Here is an 18,755-nt window from a genome sequence, read left to right as displayed (position 1 = left end):
ATGCACCACACACATATATATTATATTTTTAAAAATATATCATCATTATGCCATTATATGTCAGCAATGCCCCTCTTCTATGTACACTGGCCAAACTGGACAGTCCCTACGGAAAAGGATAAATGGACACAAATCAGATATTAGGAATGGCAATATACAAAAACCTGTAGGAGAACACTTCAACCTCCTTGGACACACAATAGCAGATTTAAAGGTAGCCATGCTGCAGCAAAAATCATCAGGACCAGACTTCAAAGAGAAACTGCTGCGCTCCAGTTCATCTGCAAATTTGACACCATCAGCTCAGGATTAAACACAGACTGTGAATGGCTAGCCAACTACACAAGCAGTTTCTCCTCCCTTGGTTTTTACACCTCAACTGCTAGAAGAGGGCGTCATCCTCCCTGATTGAATTAACCTCGTTATCTCTAGCCTGATTCTTGCTTGCATATATATACCTGCCTCTGGAAATTTCCACTACATGCATCCGACGAAGTGGGTATTCACCCACAAAAGCTCATGCTCCAATACGTCTGTTAGTCTATAAGGTGCCACAGGACTCTTTGCTGCTTTTATCATTCTAGATATATATGGAACTCACTTACTTTCCATATAAGGAGTGTAATATAACATACAGAGGTGGCAATCACACTTTTCAAACTTGAGTGCTAAAGTTCATATCAAATTCAGTAATTTGGTATCTAAGTAAATGTACTGATTTTTCAGAGGTGCTAAGCAGCTTCATCTCTGAAAGTAGTTTGCAATAAGTGTCTTCAAAAACATGACACTTAGAATACTTGGAAAACAAATTAGAGAGCAGGCTGGATTACAGCTTTCTTAAATGACTAATGCCAATTCAAATGACAAATCATATATTGTTAAATCAGTCATCTAGGATAGTGATGTTAACAGAATAAAGAATGGTTCTTCAAAGACAACTGTCAAAAAAGAAAATGTGAAATTTAAAAGCCTTTTAAAAATGAGTTTCTTGCTGTTAGAATTTGCCACAGTTAGCTAGGAAAACAATTACATTCTGTGACAGATTGCAGGAAAAATGGCAACATTATTCAAAGGGTCACTAAATTAGCAAATTTAACACAGTTTTTTTCCCTGTTCTTTCTTGAAAGTGTCTTTCTGCTGTTATGCCATTCTTTAGAATGAATGGCTGGCAGGTGCTCTCTGATTAGCACTGGACCATAATTGTACAGCACAAAGTGACTACAATGCAAAATGTTTCTCAGTAGAGAAATACCAACTCACATGCATAATAATTCAGCTGGTTTTAAAAAGTTATTGACATAACTGGTCAATAAAAAGGATTTTTTCTCCCACAATTTCCCCCTCATTTTCACTGAAAATGTTTGATTTTTAGTGGGGGGAGGGAGAGGTGGCAACCATATACACACAAAAATGAGGTTTTGGTTTTTCCATAAAAACATTTTTTTCTGTCAAAAACAAATACTTTGTGAAATTTTCAGTTCCCTCAAAAGAACCACTTTCAATTGAAAAACAAAATCCTTTGATGGAGTTTGTTTTTTAACCAGTCCTAATTCTTGGGAGTAGAAATAGAATTCCACTGATGATACTGGTGATCTAAGTGTCTCCTACAAACTACTCATAGAATTCATTAAACACATTAACAAACGATATAAACAAATGTTTTCCTTCAGTTTCAGATAAAAGAACATAACCCTTAAAACACCAGGAATACAGTATTCAATTATTTTCACATCAACCTGAGTTCCTTTAGTTGCCGACACAGAAAGGATCTGGTTTCCAAGAGCTCAGGTGTGCAACTGCGTGCATAAAAGGCATTGGATATGCCACATCCAGCTGTGCATGCAAACTAAGCGTAGTTCCTTGTATAAATTACAACTGTAGAAATTGGGCATCCTGAAGGAGGGAAAAATTCACTCTAGAAATAAAATACTTTATGAACTATGCTTAGATGCACAGTGAAGCACAGCACGGCATAAAAAATTAGCATTTGTAATTTCACGATGATTATTATACTGATACCACAGGGCTGTTACGATCACTGGTGGTGTTGGATATTGAGTTCTTAACGGCTCCCATTGTCTGACAGGTTGCTATATATTAACAATAGTTTACCGTATTTCCAATTATGGCAAGTAACCCTAAGTACAGAGTGATCAGGACTAGCAAGGCAGAGGGCAAAGCCAGGCTTGTTGAGAAATGTGCCACTTCAGGGGATCTCCTTGTAGGGTCAGTTGGCAGAATGCCTACAAAGCCTGGACTAAGACTCAAAGTTGTTCTCCTCAAGGGAAGCAAGGATATCACTACCAGCCTTCCCCGGAGGTCAATCTACCCTATGGCACAGTTGTCATTATGGACCTGGAGGAGTGCAATTCATATGCCACCCATGTCCCTTGTGGATGGATTGGGACAGATTTATTCCATTAACAATACCTGTTTAAAGGGGATTAAGGTTAGTTAAAGGTGATACCCCCAACAGAAACCCACAAAAGCAAGGAAATACCAAGTTATGGTACCGTTATCTTTCCCTAATGCCCATATGCAGTGACTGTGAGACTGCAGATCACCATAAAAAGCTTTCTTCTACTTGCAAAGATAAAGAACACATGACACATAGCACTTTACTTTCCCTCACAGTACAACTACACCACCATTTGGAAGGAATTTTTTTTGTACAATTCTTCATTTCCCCTTTGGCGGGGGTGTGGTGATGGTGGTGGAAAATCTCACTCAAATTTTTCACCCAGGAAGCATGTTTTCCCCACTTGAAACTAAACAAGGGTTTTGAAATTTTGTGTTTTTAAGTTGTGTCACAAAGATGAAAAATGTTGAATGAAAATGGGTTTTTAATTCATTCTTTCATGCACTACTTAGGGCTTTTTCCCCTGAGCTCTACTCATAGCTTCTCTACACTGGAAACTGTGGGCTACTGCTCCTCTACTGAGCAGAGGTTTCCAACAGGCTACCTCCTCACAGCTTGCTAACTATACATCATAGGGAGCAGCCCTATTCTCTGAGGCCAGTATGTGGCTTCAATCACGCAATAGAAAAAGTAAAAGGAGAAGCCTCACCACTCCCACATCAAGCAGAGCTCTCAAGTGTGCTGCCATATTTTAAGCTGACTCAGATCCCCAATTCACGGAGGAAAGAGAGAGATCCACATCAACATACCCTTAGTCTATTGCAAGTGCACCAAACTGGGAGTAAATGAAGTAACAGCCAAGTTACACGAGGTCATTTCTAGCACACCTGGAAACAGAATCCAGTCTTATTGGCATTGCCTCTCCAAATCTGCCAGTTTTTTGAGGTTGCCTATGAGGTCTGTAACCACTGCTCTACCCACCCAATAACACAACCTTTCCACAGCCAATAAGAAAACCCAGAATTCCTGACTCTCAATCCCCTTCCCTCCCTTGCCATTCATACCACTGAACTATGCATTCCCTCCCCCTCTCCTCCCAGCTGAGAATAGAACCCCGGAATCCTGATGGCCAGCTTTCTACTACTATGCAACCGATTCTCAAAATGTGCATGTCATTTCTCCCCCTAATTGCCGCTCCACAGGAAGAATTGCTGTCCCTGCATCTCAAGTGATGGAGCTCTAAGCTGGGAATCTGAAAGTATAGGGTTTAAGCCCTACTGATCATCCATACGAGATGGGTCTTCATTGTTGCGTGTGACAGAATTCTTGTGTTTCTAGGGTTTTTTTAAGAATTCACCCCCTGAGGAAAATAAATTTTAAAACTCATTTAATAGTGAAAAACTATTAGAGTCTGTCAACTACAGTGGATCAAGCAACAAAACAGGTGGCTTCACATTTTGTTCATTTTCTAAATATTTGGGTAGCTTGCATCACATGTTTGGAGGTTTGACATTTGAGAAGTATGATAAAGGTTTTAATAAAAATGGGGGCTCATATTATCTGAGAGCAGCCTGAGGTTTCAGTCCTATTGGAAGCAATAGGAAAAAGTGGCCATCTTTGCTTGCATCCAGGGGCGGCTCCAGGCACCAGCACGCCAAGCGTGTGCCTGGGGCAGCCAGCCGCGAGGGGCGCCCTGCCGGTCGCTGTGAGGGGGGCAGGCAGGCTGCCTGCGGTGGCTTGCCTGCAGGAGGTCTACCGGTCTGCGGTTTTGGCAGTGGGTATGCTGAAGCTGTGGAACTGGAGGACCTCTTGCAGGCATGCCCCTGAAGGCAGCCTGCCTGACGTGCTTGGGGTGGCAAAATACCTAGATCCGCCTCTGCTTGCATCCCACAAATAATGAAACAACAGCCTTATTTAGTGCATAAGTAGGTTTCAATCCCACTGAGTAGCTTCAGTCACATTGTAAGGGTTAGAAATGGTAATCATTTGTGAGTAAGGGAAAACTGACTATAATGGCACAAATAGAAAAAAACAAGCACATTTGCTTATATCTGACAACTGGCAATAAGTTTTAATTGTATGGAAAGAGAGAATGATAAAAGAAAAGGCATGTTTAAAATAAAAGGGCTCTGAAGAGATTCACATGCTGAAATTTCATAAAGCTTCCCATTTTAAATTGATTTTAGTTTGTAAACTAAGTAGCAGGCACAGTTGAAAATAGCCAGAAAACAATCTTTACTCACAGATTTTCAACTGTAAATATGGAAATGAAATGTTTTCCATATAAAACAGAGGTTTAATTCCTGCATTACACAAAACTCTAGAACTAGCTTCAGCATGAGCTGCTTCCCCGCCTCTCCAATGTGTTTTAATGCCAAACCAACTTTTCGTTTTATGTACCAAAATAAAAGATCCTGAATTTTTACAGGTATTAAAACTTGCTACGATTGACAGGTTTCAGAGTAGCAGCCGTGTTAGTCTGTATCCGCAAAAAGAACAGGAGTACTTGTGGCACCTTAGAGACTAACAAATTTATTTTAGCATGAGCTTTCGTGAGCTACAGCTCACTTCTTCGGATGCATAGAATGGAACACACAGACAGGAGATATTTATACATACAGAGAACATGAAAAGGTGGAAGTATGCATACCAACAGGAAAAGTCTAATCAATTGAGATGAGCTATCATCAGCAGGAGGAAAAAAAACCTTTTGAAGTGATAATTAAGATGACCCATAGAAGGTGTGAGGAGAACTTAACATAGGGAAATAGATTCAATTAGTGTAATGACCCAACCATTCCCAGTCTCTGTTTAAGCCAGAGTTAATTGTATCTAATTTGCATATTAATTCGAGTTCAGCAGTTTCTCTTTGGAGTTGTTTTTGAAGTTTTTTTGTTGCAAAATTGCCACCTTCAAGTCTGTCACTGAGTAGTTAGAGAGGTTGAAGTGTTCTCCCACTGGTTTTTGAATGTTATGATTCCTGATGTCAGATGTGTGTCCATTTATTCTTTTGTGTAGAGACTGTCCGGTTTGGCCAATGTACATGGCAGAGGGGCATTGCTGGCACATGATGGCATATATCACGTTGGTAGATGTGCAGGTGTACGAGCCCCTGATGGCGTGTCTGATGTGATTAGGTCCTATGATGGTGTCACTTGAATAGATATGTGGACAGAGCTGGCATCGGGCTTTGTTGCAAGGATAGGTTCCTGGGTTAGTGTTTATGTTGTATGGTGTGCGGTTGCTGGTGAGTATTTGCTTCAGGTTGGGAGGCTGTCTATAAGCGAGGACTGGCCTGTCTCCCAAGATCTGTGAGAGTGAGGGATCATCTTTAAGGATAGGTTGTAGATCTTTGGTGATGCGCTGGAGAGGTTTTAGTTGGGGGCTGTAGGTGATGGCTAGTGGCGTTCTGTTATTTTCTTTGTTAGGCCTGTCCTGTAGTAGGTGGCTTCTGGGTACTCTTCTGACTCTGTCAATCTGTTTGTTCACTTCAGCAGGTGGGTATTGTAGTTTTAAGAATGCTTGATAGAGATCTTGTATGTGTTTATCTCTGTCTGAGGGATTGGAGCAAATACAGTTGTATCTTAGAGCTTGGCTGTAGACAATGGATCGTGTGGTGTGTCCGGGATGGAAGCTGGAGGCATGTAGGTAAGTATAGCGGTCAGTGGGTTTCCTGTATAGGGTGGTGTTTATGTGACCATCACTTATTAGAACAGCTTGTGTGGATTGGTCTAGGCTGAGGTTGATGGTGGGATGGAAATTGTTAAAATCACGGTGAAATTCCTCGAGGGCTTCTTTTCCATGAGTCCAGATGATGAAGATGTCATCAATGTAGCGCAAGTAGAGTAGGGGCGTTAGGGAACGAGAGCTAAGGAAGCGTTGTTCTAAGTCATCCATAAAGATGTTGGCATACTGAGGGGCCATGTGGGTACCCTTGGCAGTGCCACTGATTTGAAGATATATATTGTCCCCAAATGTGAAATAGTTGTGGGTGAGGACAAAGTCACAAAGTTCAGCCACCAGGTTAGCCGTGATATTATCGGGGATACTATTCCTGATGGCTTGTAGTCCATCTTTGTGTGGAATGTTGGTGTAGAGGGCTTCCACATCCATAGTGGCCAGGATGGTGTTTTCTGGAAGATCACCGATGGATTGTAGTTTCCTCAGGAAGTCAGTGGTGTCTCGAAGATAGCTGGGAGTGCTGGTAGCATAGGGCCTGAGGAGAGAGTCCACATAGCCAGACAATCCTGCTGTTAAGGTGCCAATGCTTGAGATGATGGGGCGTCCAGGATTTCCAGACTTATGGATCTTGGGTAGCAAATCGAATACACCTAGTCGGGGTTCCAGGCGATGTTGTCTGTGAAGTAGGAGATTGTGGTCTACATCCCACATCTCTTTAAAGAATAGGCAGCAGCAGCAAGATTTGGAGTTATGTGGCATTAAAAGACAGAATAAAAGGCTGGCACTATACAGAATACCTTTTTGTAGGCATCGAACAAATCATTCCTGTTTTCATTGATGCCTGCAGTAATAGATACCATCATAAATGTTATTACATTTGTCAAAATATTCAAGAGATATTCAACTACTAAACTGTGACTTTCTGGGTCAGTGATGACATCAAAGTATTATGTACCTTACTTCAGGCATCATTGAAAACCTGGGCAATTGATAATGTTCAGACCAGTATTTCATTGCTCAAAGTGTTTGAGAGACACCAAACCATTACATTAGAAAGTTTCTGAATCAGTGACTATACAAAGCACTACAATCCACACATGCTTTCATGAATGTCTATAAATATACCATATTACATATTACAGAAACACTTATCCACCAAAGTAGGAGGCAAATTCACAAATCTTTCATTCATTCTACAGTAAGAAAATTTAATAGAAAGACATCCCACCTGAATGAGTTTGGTTTAAATCCATGAAGTCACTTAAAAATAAACCTAAGCAGTTTAAGTAAAGAATAAAATACAAGGCCAGATTCTCCACTAGTGTAAATTAGCCTACATTTTATATAATATGACCTCAAGAGAACTACAAAAAGTAACACCAGCTGAGGACCTGACCCAGAGCTTTCAATGCAATTATAGAACCACAGTATATACAAATAAATTAAAATATCTTATTCTGACAGTATGTTGAGACAATACTGAAAGTTTGCAGAAACATCAGTGGGGAGAAGTAGTAAAGACTTACTACTAGTAGTTTCCAAACAACTACTCTCTGATAACTTCCTATTTTTATAGACAATTATTAGAGAAAACAAATAGTTACAGGCTCATAAGAGGGTCCCATTAATTGGCTAACACTGTATAGAAATTCCAGGAAGGAGGCAGCGCCTGTACTTGAGGAAACAAATAAATGAGGTCCTTGAAAAATCTAGCAACTGTAGAATGGGAAATACTGCAAAACCCTGGATAGGATGATGATGTGCAGATACTCCTGCTAAACATACCCATGGAGCTGGTAGATCACTCTGAATGCTTTATGATAACTGTTTACCCAGTAAAGTAGGAATTGGGGCTTCCAAAGGAGAGAGGTAACTGCTGTAACTGCTGAATCCTGTCTACATTTTCTTAGGATCCTCAGTATTAACAGAATTAGTATTCATTATTTGAACTGGATAGGTATATGCTATTGGCAAAGTCCATGAGATGAAGAAAGCTTCCAAGAGGAAACATGGGTTAAGAAACCCCTCAACACACACACCTCCTTAAGTAGAATGTTTGGCATTTCTTCTGTCGATCTGAAGGAGTATCCCCACTTGTGAAAGATTGCTTTGCAGGATTGAGTCCTTGACAGTCCATGCATGGTCATCTCTGAGCTGGTCCGTTAGGACATTTTGTAAGCCTGATAGATAAAAAAGCTACTGATAAGTTTTGGTGAGAATGTACCATTTTCAGTTAAAACAGCTTCTTGGCAAAGAGGGGAGGGTAGTTCCTCAATATCTGTTGCATAATTTATGTCTGTTGGATACCATCGTGAGCATTGTCCATGAAATCCCATGGGTCTATGCTTACAGGGGTAACTCCTGTCAGACTAGTAGGGGCCACTTGAAAGGGAACAAGGGAAATAGGTGGGGGATACCTTCTTGAAGTCCACTTGAGTCTCCACTACTACCACAGCTGAAGAGCTGGCTGGGTCCATAGAAGTACTGATGGAGTGCCTTGTATCTTGGTACAGTCTAGCAGCTGAGAATTGGTGACTCAGGTTGCATGGTCAATGAAAGATCACTCAGTATTGAAAATAAACTTCAGGGCCATGAAAGTCTGTGCTTGGAGCACCTGAACAACAGGGGTTGTCAACCAAGTTGTGGCTGCTGGGATCAAAGTCAGTACTGAGAGGTTAGTATTGGAGGAAGTGCAGGCTGCTGTCTCAGGTAATACCATATGAACTCAGTGACTGGATTTTGCCAAAAAGTGAGAGAGAGGAACTTTATTTGGGCTGTGAACTGCCTTTTGGCTGAGTAGTCAATGCCTCCTTCTACTAGGTCCCAGACAGGGAAATTTAGGATTGTGCTTGCTGTGGTAATGCCATTCCTTTCTATCCCCTTCAGGTGACTGGGGGAGCAGTGGGGGGTGGGGAGTAGCCGCTCTGATGGTCTCACCAGATGAAGGTTTTGGTCTGTGAAGTGTAAGCCCAAGAGCTCGGATGTGAGCCACAGATTATAGGAGCACTGACTAAAAGACTATTCAGGACCAGTAAGCCCTTTTTAATTTGGTTGGGAGCAAGCTCTCATTGAGTGCTCCAGGAGAAAGAGATTAAGATAGGCCATTCTCACCTCCTGTGTTCGTTCTCTTGGCAAAGGAGAAACAGACTGAGAGTCTATCAGGGATCTGTCCCTCTCCAAGGCAATAAAATAAATAAATTGTGATGGGTTGGATCACAGAAACCTCCTTGGGAGCTGCCACCTGATGTGCCAAGACTACTTGTACCCTTGCTTTCCCTGCCAGCTCTCAGGACTCCAGCACCCTGTCTTGCTGAGCCAGACACTCCCGACTGCTCCAACACAGACCCAGGGTCTGAATTACTTGCCCCAAAGCTGCAGGTTTACCTGAAAGCAGCTAACAGAAGTGTTCCTGTTCTTAACACTCAGATGCCCAAATCCCAATGGGGTCTAAACCCAAATAAATCCATTTTACCCTGCATAAAGCTTATACAGGGCAAACTCATAAATGTTCACCCTATATAACACTGATAGAGAGATATGCACAGTTGTTTGCTCCCCAAGGTATTAATACATACTCTGAGTTAATTAATAAGTAAAAAGTGATTTTATTAAATGCAGAAAGTAGGATTTAAGTGATTCCAAGTAGTAACAGACAGAAGAAAGTAAGTCCCCAAGCAAAATAAAATAAAATGCAAAAATTTGTGTCTAATCAAACTGAATACAGATAATCTCATCCTTAGAGATGCTTCAGTAAGTTTTTTTCCTCAGATTGGACCCCTTCCAGGCCTGGGCACAATTCTTTCCCCTGGTATAGCTCTTGTTCCAGCTCAGGTGGTAGCTAGGGGATTCTTCACGATGGCTCCTTTCCTCTTTGTTCTGGTCCACCCCTTTATATATATCTTTTGCATAAGGCAGAAATCCTTTGTCCCTCTCTGGGTTCCCACTCCCTCCTTCTCAATGGAAAGGCACCAGGTTAAAGATGGATTCCAGTTCAGGTGACATGATCACATGTCACTGCAAGATTTCATTGCCCACTTGCCAGGACACACGTATACAGGAAGACTTGCAGGTAAAAAACCCATCTGCAGACAATTGTCCTGGTTAATGGGAGTCATCAAGATTCCAAACCACCATTAATGGCCCACACTTTGCATAATTACAATAGGCCTTCAGTTATATTTCATATTTCTTGTTTCAGATACAAGAGTGGCACATTTATACAAATAGGATGATCACACTCAGTAAATTATAAGATTTGTAATGATACCTTACAAGAGACCTTTTGCATGAAGCATATTCCAGTTACATTATATTCACTCATTAGCATATTTTTATAAAATCATATAGATCTCAGCGTCACATAAATATATGGCACCTTGAATGCCTGTCAAAGAGAACTGCTACATCGCAGAAGGGGAACATTTTGACTTTTCAGCTGCAGCATCTAAATCCCAGTACCAGAGAAGTCCCTAACACTAATGAGGGTTTTTTTGGGGCAGGAGCAGGGCAGTTAATATATAGCCAGTGGTCAGAAATATTACCTGACTAAAAATATATCTGAATAACAAAGTCACAAAGAGGGAAGCCGACAACAAGGGTTCTGTCCCACTGCTTTGGATGGTAAGAAAAAAACTGAAGGATGGCTGGGTCTGCTCTGCCACTTGTGTCCTCAGGTGAGGGGCTCAAGGACACAAGTGGCACAAACGCAGCCCAACAGACACTGCTGGTCAAAAGGATCTGATTTTGTACATGTGAGCTGCAAGCGCACCAGAAGTGGAATCTGATGCCTGTGTGAGAGAATTATACATTATTTTTAACAATGTATGAATAAGAATATGCCAGGAATTAATAGTAAAAGTTAAAATAAAACAGCAGCAGTCCAGTGGTCCAAGCCAGATGGATCTTTAGTGATCTGCACTTAATCACACAGGGCACAAATTAACAATTGTGCAACCTTGTGATTCCTGGAATATATGGTATGTGGAGTTTCACCATGGCAGTGCAGCTATGCTGCTGGAATTATTTGGGAGGAACTGCAGAAGCACTAGGTGAGAGAAGATCTAAGGTAATAATAGACTTTTTGTTAATGTTGCTGCTGAAATATGTTACTTTTCACTGGAATTTCTATGACAAGTATGTGATGTCTGTAGCTCAGTTTCTCACATAAGCTTAGTGCTATAATGTAATAACATTTGTAATCAAGGAAAGTATTTGAGACAATTTATCGTGTGTCAGATATCTGAGATATAGTTTCAGGAAGTGCTGGTTAAATGATTCTCTCTTACTTTCAGTTAAAGCAAAAAAGTGTAATACATTGTGCCTCGCTGTATTAGGAAGTATTTTTATAAGCCTCACCTATTTCTTTTTTAATGACTATAAATGAATACAAATTGCATACATCATTTGCATTTGTTTTATTCAGTGAAATCACTAGAAATTATTGATCCATTTTGATAAAATTATTAAACCATAGTGGGATATCACTAATCCAGATTTTATTGAATCCAATGGAATGGATTAAAACCTCCATTATATGTGGCTAAACGCTTGAAAATTCAACCACTGAATGTTTCCTGTAAATTGAATGATGCATTTACCCTATACATGGCATATATTTTAAAAGCATGTTTCTGGACTTGTTTTATGAACAGATTGGATTGTATGCAGAAGGAGAAACTATTCCCTATCTGAGACAAGGTGTACTTAGACAGTGCACTAATTTTTTTCAACAATAATTTTCTGCCTAAGGGCAAGTACAGACAGAGGAGCCTTCAAGTAATTCTGTGCTATTGTAATTTTGAAATTCACAGCATTTAGCAGCCAATGTCTCAAAGGGGAAAAAAAGTACTTTCATTTTTGCCTTCTGCAGCCATTCCAACAGGGAGAGGTCTGGTCTCTGAAAATGCAGCTCATTAAAATGAAGAAGTTTTCAAACTTTGATGTCTGCAGTTCACTAGGGACCTACTACCTGTTCACTGAGCTATTATGTTTAATAGGAGTAGTAGCTGCACATCACACTACACGCTGTGATTAAACTGCTTTAATCAAATTCATTATGTCCCTAATATTTATAAAATACAGCAGGATATATACTGTTTAGATTATAAGTAATTTCACAATTACAAAATTCTTTCTTCCTTTAGCTGATTTTATGCAATAATCGTAGAGCATTTTTATCAACTTCATGAGTATCTTATCAAGAAGAAAGGTATGCACTCTGGGTAGCTTTAAGTTACAAACTACTTAGTCCGCTGCTATTTGATTAGGCTATTTTTCGAGGCTACATCCATTGAACTTTAATTAGTTACCCTTTTAAAATACATTGAATCTAGTAGTTGCAGAATAATGGAATTTCTTTTTTTTTTAAACCAATTAAGTCTGCATTTGATGCATCATTTATCTATCTGTATTGTTGGAGATATCTGATGCCTTCAACTTTACTGATCCTTCTCTTTTCTAATTTCTCTCATAACTAGGGTTCTGTGACTGTGCTCTCTTGGTTCTGACTTCTCATTTAGTGCACCCAATGGCTTTTCATTTTCTCCTTAACGCTTTCCTGTTGTTGTCCCCTTGTTTCCTCTCCCCACACTTTACTTTTTTGGCAACTTTATTTGATATTAGGTCTCAACTACTATGCCAACCATGACAGGTTACCCGCCAATCTGAGGGTACCACTGAGCCAGCCTGTTCCACCAGCCTGCACTCCCTCACCCTGCCCTGCTGAGCCAGGCCCTCAAGCTTCCTCGAGCACACTCATAGGTAGGGACACACCCAGCTGCAGAAAGAGAGACAGACACTGAGATCAGCTCTGCATGGGAAGACCCAGCTCGAGAATTGCCCAACACTCAAGTGCACACCCGCTCTGGAGTATAAACCCAAAATTGTATTGTCTTGTGCTGCACAGAAATCTGTACAAGGTAAGCTCATGAAAATTATCCCCTCCCTCAATGTGGAGGAAGATACACACAGTTTTTTGCCTCCCCCAGTTATGAATTGCACAAACTTGTTTAAAGAAAACAAAACAAGTTTATAAACTATAAAGGATCGATTAAGTGATTATAAGGGATAGCAAACAGATCAAAGGAGATTACTGAACAAATAAAACAAAACACACAAATTAAGCTCATTACATAAAAGAAACTGGCTACGAGTGGTAATTTCTCACGCTAAACTTTGTTTTAGGCATTTCTTTCACAGGCCAGACACTTTTTCCAGCCTGGGTCCAGCCCTTTCTTCCCTAGATCAGTCTTAGGTGTTTTCAGCTGTCATCTTGGGTGGGGATTCAGTGAAGAACCAACCAAGATTAACTCACTTCTCTGCTTTAAATAGGATTTACATATGGCAGGAATCCTTTGTTTCCAAGTTTGTGTATCCTTTGTTCTCTGCCCCCTATTAGTGGAAAGATACTAGTAAGTCAAGATGGGGTCCAGTACCAGGTGACATGGTCACATGACCTTGCAGTTTCAAAACAACATATCGGGAAGATGGGAGATTAGCATCTTCAGAGTCCTATTGTTCTCCCTAATAACCCATTTTGGCTGTTTGCCTACTGTCCAGTGGGCGTTCCCCAGGTGCAAACACTTTTATAATTGATACATAGTCAATATTCCTAACCGTAGATACAAAAATGCTACATGCATACAAATAGAATAATCATAGCCAGTACATCATAAACTTTCAAATGATACCTCACATGACCCATCTTGCATAAAACATTGGTTATGCCATATTCATAACATAACAATATCCCTAGGAAGAAGATGGGGTATAGTGTCACACCAATAATACCCAAGTCTACTTCCCAGCCTTTTCCCCTCTGTCCACTCTCCCTTCTCGGGCTACTCCCATTACATGACTTTATTTTGCTGCCACCATTCAAGATTGATCTATCACAGTCTGAATTTCTCTCCTTTTCTTCTCTATTTCCATTCACAGCTCCTGCATCTTTCCTATATTCTAGACCTGGAACCCAATTATAATCTCTGATTTTTTTATTTCCTTCTCTCTACCCAGTCTCACCATTATACAATTTAAAAATATCACCAAAATCCATATTTTCATTGTGCCTGCTGTAAAAATCGTGGCTATGCATCCGAGCACTTTCATATTGATTAATGTAACCTTGTCCTATCTGTCCTTCCTGCCTCCCACTTCTTTCCCCCTCCAGCCTGGAGCACAGCAACATATTTGACATCTCTCTCTCCCCCCGTGAAAGACTACCATATCACTCCATTCCTTGAACCCTTTAATTGGCCTTCTGTCTCTTACCATATCGAATTTAAGATCCTTCTCCTCAAAAAGGCCTAACAATATTTTTCTCCAATTATCATCTCTGCTCTGACTTCCTTACTTGCACCCTTTCTGCTCTCTTGATCTCTTCTGCCACTATTGGTTTTCCATTTCCTATGCTGTCCTGTGTAGGCTGCGTTAACAGTATACTAAGGAGTGCAGCCTAGGGTCCATCAATTAAGGTGTCTGCTGTGTGACCTTTGTGGATCTGCACATGTGCAGAAGGGACTCCTGGCCTGAGGAGCCTGGATCTCAAAGCTTTGTTATGGTAAGGATTCCTGTGAAGGGTACTTGTAAGGCAGATTCAGGACCTGTGATCTCTGCACCCTGATGATTAAGTCAGCCTACTAACAAAATAGTTTTCACCCATGTATACAATAACAATCATCTCAAGTAGCTGTTTCCTGACCGAAGCTCTTGCCATGCCAACATATATTTGCCTTGTCACTAAGGCCAACCAATGAACTTCCAGGGGAACTGTCTTCCCATGTGTGTGTTGAATGTCCACAGGTCCAAATAATGGTCCCCGTGGTCCACTGCCTTGCTGCTTATCTGGGCATGAGCAAGTGCTCTATTGGGCAGGACTCGGCATATTATATATCCTCCCCCCTGGTGCACAGGGAATGAATGGCTTATGTGATGCCCTTGCATCCCCATTCCCAACATGAAGTGGGGGAGCCCTTAAAGGAGCCACAACGACTTTCTTTCTGCTTGATCAGACAAAAATCCCTCCCCTTTGCCTTTGACAGAACAGAGAATGCATTTATTTAAATGCTGGAAAAAGTAGAATAATCCTGATGGAAAGACCTGATGGTACCATAATATCACAGTTAAAATCCAGGAAACCAACATAATCATTACTCTAAATCAATTCTTTCCTCTCCTGTCTCAACTTTCTGGAAAACATGGCTTATATAAACAAACCAGGAAAATGGAGTGACAATTTTCCCTTACATCAGTCCCATTAAAGCTGTTTCAATGTACAGAAAATTCTTAATCTTTTAAAAAAACTTTAAAAATGGTTCCATAGTGTATGGAGTAATAAGGAAGCCCATCCTAGCATTATGAAATCAGATTTGATTTTAAAACTTGATGCAGATGACATTTAAAGCACTTTTTCATCTTTATTGTTCGTCCAGGTAAGAATTCAGAATGCAATCTCCATATGAAATATACAGTAAAAGCATTGCAAGAAAATAGTTTAAAGACTATTTAAGATAAGTGAAAGTACCTTGAAAATAAATTGGGAGTACCTGTGGAAAAAAAGTATAAAAAATTACATCTTTAAAAGCTAAAAAATGTATTGTATAGTAAGGCCAAAAGGAGAAAAATCCATGCTGCATAAGATGTGGTGATTAATGCACAGCTAGGTTATTAATACATTACATTTTTAAAAGAATGAAAATGTAAGACATGTAATAAAAGTCCCACTGATATGAGGGTATACAATTGCTCTAACATTTCTTCTCTAGGGCAATCTTAATATAAAGGGTAGTTCAAAAAAGATGTAGGCTGTTGAACTGGATATTTTTGGGAGGAAGTCTTTGTAAAAAAAAAAAGCGTTGAGAGTGGCAATACTGTGATTTCTTTTTGTTAAAGAACTGTATTTTATCAAACTTCTCTAAACTAGTTCAAAGAACACATATGGTTAAGAAGCCACATTGGGCTATTTTAATACAGATGTAACAGTGAATAGGAATAGATTTATAGATTCTAAGGCCAAAAAGGACCAGGTAATCATCATGTCTGACCACCTGCATAACACAGGCCACAGGACTTTCCTGAATTAATTCATCTTTGAACTAGAGTGTATCTATTAAAAAAAAAAAACCCACAATCATGGAGAATACACCACAACGAATGTGTTAAATTGTTCCAATGATTAATTAATCTCACTTAAAAGTTAAATCATGTTCCTAATTGTAGTAAACAGTCTTCATGCCTCTGAAAAGAATATTTGGGTGAATAAACCTTTAAGAGTAATATTAAAAAAAATAAAAAACAAACAAACAAACAATTAGCAAGCTTAACTGCTTTGCAACCACAGCAATCTTCCATCCCACCCTCAACACAAAGGTATCTTATAGTATGTACCCTCTTCTCTCCAAGCAGAAACCTTAACATTAGCAAACACCATAAACTGTACACTGCAACCTAAGGGTTGTGCTCTGAATGAATAAGGGGTCCTACATTAAAGAACAGTATGTGATCATGTAATTAAATACTGTTTCAAAATGCATATGGCACGTTTGCCTATAGAGTCCCAAGCTCTGTCGCATATTCTTGAGTTCTCTTGTGTAGATGCCTCTGGCCCAAACAGACATGAAAAATTAGGAGGGATTGTAATGGAGTTTCTTTTTTAATTTAAAGGGACAGGCATATTTTCAATACAATTCATTTAATCGCAAGTACTTAACAAAACTACAGTTTCTTGGTCAAAATGCCTTGAAAAGAATAGTGTACATGTTGTTGCACACACACAAAGAGAATGGATAGTGGGAGAAGGCATTAAGTAAACAAGTTATTATTATGGCAGGTCTCTAGATGGTGCTGTTACACAAAAACATAAGAATGGCCATACCGGGTCAGACCAATGATCCATCTAGCCCAGTATCCTGTCTCTGCCAGTGGCCAATGACAGGTGCTCTAGAGGGAATGAACAGAGCAGGAAATCATCAAAGGACCCACTCTCAGCTTCTGGCAAACAAATGCTTCAGATAATTCAGACCATTGCATCCCCTGCTCATCCTAGCTAATGTCTAATGACCTGTCCGCCATGAAGTTATCAGGGTTATTTTTTTTTAACCCTGTTATAATTTTGGCCTTAACATCTCCTGGCAAATAGTTTCACAGGTTGACTGTGTGTTGTGTGAAGAAATATTTCCTTTTGTTTGCTTTTAACCTTCTGCCTATTAATTTCATTGGATGACCCTTGGTTTCTCGAGTTATGTGAACAAATAATTTCCTTATTCACTTTCTCTACACCAGTCACCATTTTATAGACCTCTATCATATCCCTTCTTATCTCTCTTTTCCAAGTTGAAAAGTCCCAATCTTTTTTAATCTCTCCTTATACAGAAGTGGTTCCATACTCTAATTATTTTAATTGCCCTTCTCTGTACCTTTTCCGATTCCAATACATCTTTGTTGAAATGGGGTGATCAGATCCACACACAGTATTCAAGATGTTGGAATATCATGGATTTATATAGAGGCATTATGATATTTTCTGTCTTGTTTTCTGCCCTTTTCTAAATGGTTCCTATCATTGTTAGCTTTTTTGATTACAGCTGCACATTGAGCAGATTCTTTCAGAGGACTATCTACAATGATTCCAAGGTCTCTTTCTTGAGTGGTAAATCAGTTTAGACCCCATCATTTTATATGTATAATTGGGATGTTTTCCAGTGTGCATTACTTTGCATTTATCAACACTGAATTTTGTCTGCCATTTTGTTGCCTAGTCATCCAGTTTTGTGAGATCCCTTTGTAACACTTTGCAGTCTGCTTTGGACTTAACTGTCTTGAGTAATTTTGTACCATCTGCAAATTTTGCCACCTCCCTGTTTACTTCTTTTTCCAGATCATTTATGAATATGTTGAACAGCCCTGGTCCCAGTACAGATGCTTGGGGGACACCACTGTTTACCTGTTTCCATTCTGAAAACTGACCATGTATTTTTACCCTTTGATTCCTATATTTTAACCAGTTACTGATCCATGAGAGGACCTTCCCTCTTATCCCATGACAGCCATATTTTCCTAAGAGCCTTGGATGAGTCACAGAGTCCTAAAAGTCCCTGTATGAAAAAGTGTGTGTGAAAAAGTTTATAGTCTGGGAAGAAAATTATGTATTGGTTTTCTGATGCACTTTCTTTGTGTGAGCTATGGCAAGCAGAAGGGAGTTAGCCCACTGCATTTATTTTCCTAACCAGTCAATTGTTGCAGAGTTACTCACTGGGAACCAGGTGTTGGTGTTTGGGCTAAGACACCTGAAAGAGAGGTTGACACCATAATGTTTATGGCCCTCTCTGTTCCAGGACTAGCATATATGGGTAAAGAAATCAAGTTTATACTTACAATATACTCTAACGCTACATCACTGATGTCTCTTCCAGGACAAAGCTGCCATACAAATTTTGATATCTGCTATTGCTCAAGAGAGGGATAATTATTAGGGCTGTTGGTTAATTGCAGTTAACACATACAATTAACTCAAAAAATTAATAGAATACCAATTGAAATTAATATTTTGGATATTTTCCTACATATTCAAATATATTGATTTCTATTACAGAGAATACAAAGTGTACAGTGCTCACTATATTTATTCTAAATAGTTGCACAGTAAAAGTGATAAAAGAAATAGTATTTTTCAATTCTCCTCATACAAGTACAGTAGTGAAATCTATCGTGAAAGTGTAAT

General features: G+C 39.7%; 1 protein-coding gene across 1 annotated transcript in view; it reads right to left on the bottom strand.

The window, feature by feature from the left end:
- The window catches only part of TENM3 (teneurin transmembrane protein 3), a 1,686,859-nt gene that overhangs the window by 1,554,067 nt on the left and 114,037 nt on the right, over window positions 1-18,755 (bottom strand). The window lies entirely within an intron of this gene.

Source organism: Mauremys mutica, chromosome 5, assembly GCF_020497125.1.
Source record: "Mauremys mutica isolate MM-2020 ecotype Southern chromosome 5, ASM2049712v1, whole genome shotgun sequence".
Lineage (NCBI taxonomy): Eukaryota > Metazoa > Chordata > Testudines > Geoemydidae > Mauremys > Mauremys mutica.
Note: the sequence above shows the minus strand (reverse complement) of the source record. Positions and strands in the feature narration are given on the sequence as shown.